The sequence below is a fragment of the Pinus tabuliformis genome, chromosome 6 (assembly GCF_031772625.1).
Source record: "Pinus tabuliformis cultivar Carrire ecotype Pingquan chromosome 6, CPIR1, whole genome shotgun sequence".
Taxonomy (NCBI): Eukaryota; Viridiplantae; Streptophyta; class Pinopsida; order Pinales; family Pinaceae; genus Pinus; species Pinus tabuliformis.
The window spans coordinates 1490964896-1490971314 of record NC_142292.1 but is presented as its reverse complement, the minus strand read 5'-3'; the positions used below and the strand labels follow the sequence as shown (position 1 = coordinate 1490971314).

At 33.7% G+C, this 6419-nt stretch overlaps 1 pseudogene; it reads right to left on the bottom strand.

Annotated features, from left to right (window-relative positions):
- Positions 1–3797: 3797 nt before the first annotated feature.
- On the bottom strand, positions 3798–5090 carry LOC149264297 (nematode resistance protein-like HSPRO2 pseudogene; annotated as a pseudogene).
- Positions 5091–6419: the final 1329 nt, after the last annotated feature.

The following is a 6419-nucleotide window of genomic DNA, read 5'->3' as shown; positions in this document are numbered from 1 at the left end:
ACCCATTATATCTAGGGTTTCAATATTCTTTCAACGACAAGTTCCTTCATATAGAAAACCCTAGAAACAAATCAAATCAATGAATATAACAACTTTCAAAATTCATATGTTAGACTTTCTACTAGGATTTCATGTAAACCCTAGATTTTATACATGAGTTTCAACAATCAGAAATCAATCACAGCTTAATCAACATCATGACTAGAATCTACTAGGGTTTGATGTAAACCCTATATTTCCATTTACAAATTCTCAACAATCACTATATAAATCCATAGATTCCAAATTTTCATATCACACATACTAGAGAATATAACTACTACTAGGGTTTAGGTGCAAAACCCTAGATTTATCAAACATCATCATCCTAGAACATCAAACCTTAACTAGGGCTTGTTTCCAAACCCTAGGAATCATGACCATCAATAATTAGGTCAACACATATATCTAGGAATTCATTATCAATCATAAGCATAACACATGTCGGGCAATATCAACATATTAGACATATACCTACCTAGACCAAGCTAAGGTTTTAACCAAATGAACACATACCTAGGGTTTCATTCCTAGGATTTTAAATACATAACAAGGGTTTTTCTTATAGAACCAACCAAACCCTAAGGATCTAGGGTTTCAATTCATAATATATCAAACCCTACTTTACCAAAACTTCATATGTTTGGGATTTCAGACACCATCATTTCAACCCTAACAAGTTAGGGTTTTTCATGATCACACCAAAACCCCAAACATGACATCATCAATAAACATAATAGAAATTTTTTATTCCATCAATAACCCTAAGTAGATTAGGGTTTCATTCATTTTCAACATATCATTAGGTTAGGGTTTTCTAGAGAACCAGTCTAGGGTTCTATAATAACAATCAAGGATGTAGGGAGGGTAGATTTATCAAAAGATGAATCAACTGAACAAGAATATTTTTGATTCAAGATAAGTAGATATAATGATGTTAGTAATGTAATCCAAACTTAAAAAATAGGATGATCATACCTTTAACATAATCTTATAAGGAGTATAGTTTGAGATATACCTGGAGGTTTTCCTTGGAAAACTTGATAAGGATTTCTTGAAGTGTTCTCTTTGTATTAAGCCATCACCTTTTATACCTATAGTACATACTTACAAGCACAACATGTGATACGAAGCACATGATTTAATTTATTAAGTTAGATCTTTTACATAATCATGGAGGATGGAATCCTATGATAAGTTGTTCATTATTTCAATCAAGAGCGGGACTTTTTATTTGACATCCTAGATTATTTGTAAACTTTAGAAAAAATTTATTAAAGTTCTCCTCTAGGGAGTACTATGTTTATCCTACTCTGGTTATAAACAAGGATTATTTTAACCATTAAAGATAATAGCAATTTAAATTCTTATGAACATAAGTACCTTGTGAATTGCATACCTATGATTTCATTAGACTTGTTGCAAGTGTATTTTGTTGAGTAAGGAGTACTTACTTGATTTCCTTAAGTTGGTTCCTTGTTTCGTTCATTGTGGCATCCTTACTTGTGTCATACTTTAATCAAAACTTTTCTTTTTTTACATTTATGTAATGACTTCATTTAGTCCTATGATAAGAACATAGGCGTGTCTTGGTTATGTAGGTATTAGACCAAGGCTTTGGTTCTGTGGAGGAAACTCTAAAACATTTCATCTTCCACTGATTATATTACACTGAAACTTCACTGAAATGCATCTACTATGGCATGAAGCTGAGGTCACTTAACTGCACCAAAATTCATCTTTGAAATATATAGCGAAGTTATATCTTTGTTGTGGCTTTACCGAAATGTTCATATTGTGCCATCATCGAAAATGATACTAACCCATTATAGAAAAGATCCAAACTTGTTATATCACCGAGGTTCTGTTCCTTAGATCACCGAAATTGTCTCTTTGTGGTGGTATTGAAACAATGATTGCACCTCAATAAAAATTTACCAAAATGACCCTAGATTTACTATGGAGTGAGGTATACCCTCCTTCTCAAGTTGGCTCGAGCTTCAATACAGAACCTTCCTCAAACATTGTATAATTGGTCTTCAAACTTCCTTTGACTTTGAGCATAGATCTGATACCATGTTGGAAAATCCAAGTAGTTGGCAGTTAAATAATTCCCTTGTAATGACATTACCTAGTGATGTTTTTGTTATTATTATTAGTTCTTTAAATTTATTGTTTCTTATCATCAAGACTAATCCAAAGAAATGAATAAAAGAGTACACAAGATGTAGGCATGCTACTAGGGAAAAATCCCACTCTTTTGGGAAAAACCGGTCAAAATTCTTCCTTCATTAGATTCAAGATGAGATGACCAAGATTCTCATATTCTAGACCCTAGACATCCTCCAGTAAGTCATCCTTGTAATTGTGAGGGCATTGATTCCTTATCACTGTGATAGCAACGAAATCATATCACTGTGAGACCTTGTAAATTTTGCAGCACCAAAACTTTCTTTGCTACATCTAGACCTTATCATTGTAGAAGCACCAAAACTTTCTTAGCTACATCTAGACCTTATCATTATAGAAGTACCAAAACCATATAGTAATGACACCAAAATGTGGTTACCCAAATCATCCCTGTCCCTTAGCTCTATTGTCACACTGAAACATCCTCTTTTTAATTCGAACTGCTCACTGTGATGTCACTAAAACTTTCAAAAGAACATGATTTCTCACTATTTTTACATCGAAACCTTCTCATTGTATTTGCACCAAAATCTTCACTACCATACTGTGATATCTGAACTGCACTTTCAGAGATAATATGAACCTTTTTTTGAGATATATGCGATCTTGTTTTCTGGGCTGTGCAGTGAGGCCTATGTTAGTATATATAGTAGTTTTTCCATAATGAAAGAGCTGACATTACTTCATGAACATATGTGTCTACATTTATGATGAGGCTGACCTAAGTTTAGTTAGATGTAGCTAACTTGATGATGATATTATTGAAGTCAATAAAAGGAGACTTGATGGAAGAGTCTTTGACCAGTAAACAAATTGACTTTGACCCATATAAATAATCCTAAATCCTATAGTGGAGGATTGACCTATAGCAACTGACCCAAGCATGAAACCCATGCTTTAATAATTCAATTAAATCAATAACAAAAAATATTTTTGCTTTCTTTTGACAAGTACATTACAAGATGACTCGAATACAATTCATGAATACTTAACCTAGTTACATTATCCAACAAAATCTACTCCTACGAAAATGTTTATTAATGCAAAAACAATATGAAGCAATAAGTGAACACATGCCCTCTTTATAAGTGCAATTACCTAACATCAACGAATGATTAGTCACTAAAAAATTATTTTAAACTCATCATAGAATTTAGGTAAAGAAATAAAAAATTAAAAAAAGAAACAACTCGTAAAATTTAATAATTTTAATAATTACCCTTTTAATTTTGCACAATCTTTTACAGTATTTAACTAACGAAGGAGGAATTGCACACTATGAATCCTTAGTATCCTATCCATGTTGGAGAGGGAATTTTTTTTTTTTTTTTTCAAATTTCTAGCACTGTTTTTTTGATTGGTCCTACTGATGGGGATGAACAAAAATGAGTCTAATCCTATATCCAATATAATTCTATGTATAGTACTCAAAACTGTCAATGTAAGAAGTGTATGTATGAATTTGGGGTAGTACTTTGAAAAATTGAACGCATTGTTCTTTGTCTTGTAAACTTAACTTGATTTGTCTGTAGATCTTCCAGTGTACCATCCACCATAGTTGTAGACTTCTAGTGCCAATAGTAACCCAAAAATGTCTTTGCACCATCCACACTAGGGAAATAAGGTGGTTCAAAATATATCTGACGCAGGGCATCACAAGCACCTAGATATGATGGACCCTTCATTTCAATGCTACCCATGGCTGTTACTACCAGCTGCTGATATGAGAAGAAAAACCTTTTCACTGCGGCTTCTATTGCCTGGAAGGCCAATAGAACATGTATTGCTGCAACATGATAAGCACCTGAAGTGTAATGTGAGCGAAGTCCATGTGAATGAAACAAATGCATAAGTGCCTCCTGGAGCCTTGGTCCACCCTTTGGATCAGCCTCAACACCCATGACTTTGGGCACCAGATGCCTTAGTTCCTTGCATGCATTTGTAAGGTCTCTAAGGGTGGCAGACCGAAGGCAATATGCGAATGCAAGTGTACTATTGCTGCTAATTGCCAACTGGTGTTTAAGGTAAAGGAAATCATCTGGGTCCATCACTAGAAGCAAATTCACAATTTCTGTGAGCATGTTCCACACCCTTTCAACCATCCAACAGTCTGTGGATGCTCCTACGAAATCCCCAGAATCTATTCTTTCATATACTCTGTGCAACAATTCTTGGCCTACAAATACCCAGGGCTCAAAGATCTGGAGGACATTGCAAAGTTTGGCATCTTCTAGATTATGGAACTGTTTATGTTGTTTTAAAGAGTGCAAATATCTTGGCTTGCAGATTCTATCATATTCAAGAAGAGGCTTACCTGACATATTTGGTTCCCCCAGACCTAAGGTGAAGGGAGTCCTCTGCATATGGCCTTCAATGGCAAGCCATATTCTAGAAACCATAGCTTCAACGCTTTTCCATGTACCCAAACGCGGAAGTAAGCTCTCTTTACTTGTTCTACTAACCACAGATAAAGCGCCAGGTCTCTGCCATACCTCATGGAAAACTTTCCATGAGAGAACACCACTACTTACTGACAACTGAAGAATGGGAACCTGCTTGTCATTTTCACAAATCATTGAAATCAACTCAATCTGGGAACTAATTAAGGATTCAAGCCTTCTCTTCCATTCCGCTTTGTCAATGTAAGTCCTTGTGTCACAGAGGACAGACGAAACAAACCGAAAAGTAATCTCCAATGACTGTAAGGCAGCCTTTACCAACCCCTCTCTAGACCAACCAGGCCATTCCTTGAATTTCCACATGGCACTGAGCTCAGGGAGATGCACATACTGCTCGTAACCCGCACACTCCATGGGGGAGGGCTCTATGGATTCTTCAACAAAGGCAAAATAGGATGCCATTTATTTACAGGACATATTTTTTCCCTGCGAACATAACCAGGAGAGTAAAGACACTAATGCTCTCCATATACCATAATCTAAAAAGAACAACATAATAATAGAATAAACACTAAAATCCATTTTAAACACTAAAATTTTGAAAACTGGAATAGAATAAAATGTTCTTAAATCCATGATATATTTAAAAAGTTGTATATAATATGTTACTGGACAGAAAACATATCTATTTGTTGCAACTCAACTTTTTTTGTAGATGATAAAAACTCAACACATAAATAATGAAAAGAGTTAAATAATGTCAACACATAAATATATATTTTTCCAGTTAACAAAGTGAATAGATATAAGCTAAATATACGGTGGTTGGTCTGTTGGCACTTAAATTCTGAGCACCTTACTGTTGCACATCCGGCAAGGACAAAGTCTGTAAGTGCTTTCATCAACTGATTTTAGTCTGAATATCTAAAGTGTTAATATTTAATGTAAATAATGTCAACTCTCATTTCTTTACTTCTCCATTTCTTCCTATGACATCAGATCCTTCTGTTGTTTCCATGTGTACCTCACTTCTTTATTTCTTCATTTATACTTATTAGATCAAATTTATCTACTGTTTCCACTGTGTATATATACTCACAGTGTTAATAACTAAACAAATTCCTTAACAACAAAATTCCACATTTATTAGACTATGCAATTGTTTTGTGATTTTTTATTATGGTTTTCCATTTCTCCATCCAAACAGATGACACTAGATTCATCTACCGATTCCACTGCGTATAATATACCTACAGTATTCATAATTCATTTGTATAATATAAAATTGAATAAAATGAGGATCATTTGTATAATATAAAATTGAATGAAATGAGGATAAATGATTTGCTGTAAGATTTTGCGGATATAGGAAACACGAATACTTATTAATCAAACATTTAATTGAAAATTTTTACGATCCTAAAGCAGATTTTTGAGAAAAACAAGTCATTAGGAGAAAAATTTGAATCGTAACAAAATTATAATTATATTAAAAAATTTAAATCTTTTTTTATCAGGTTGGAAAAAATAAATTAATAAAAATATTTGAGCGAGGAAAAACTTCTATCTATTTAGAATCTTTAAATGCTTGCTTACTACATTTAAGCGCTGACTTCATCAAAACCCTAATTTTTTTAAAATTCATCTAATCCAATGAAACTTGAACCTTTTATTAATCAAATTCCAACCAAAATAATATTTTCAGAGCCATTTGGCTTGGGAATACTCCTTATAATTAACCATGACCAGGACCGATGCTTGTGAGAATGATGAACAAGATTCTTCATGGCA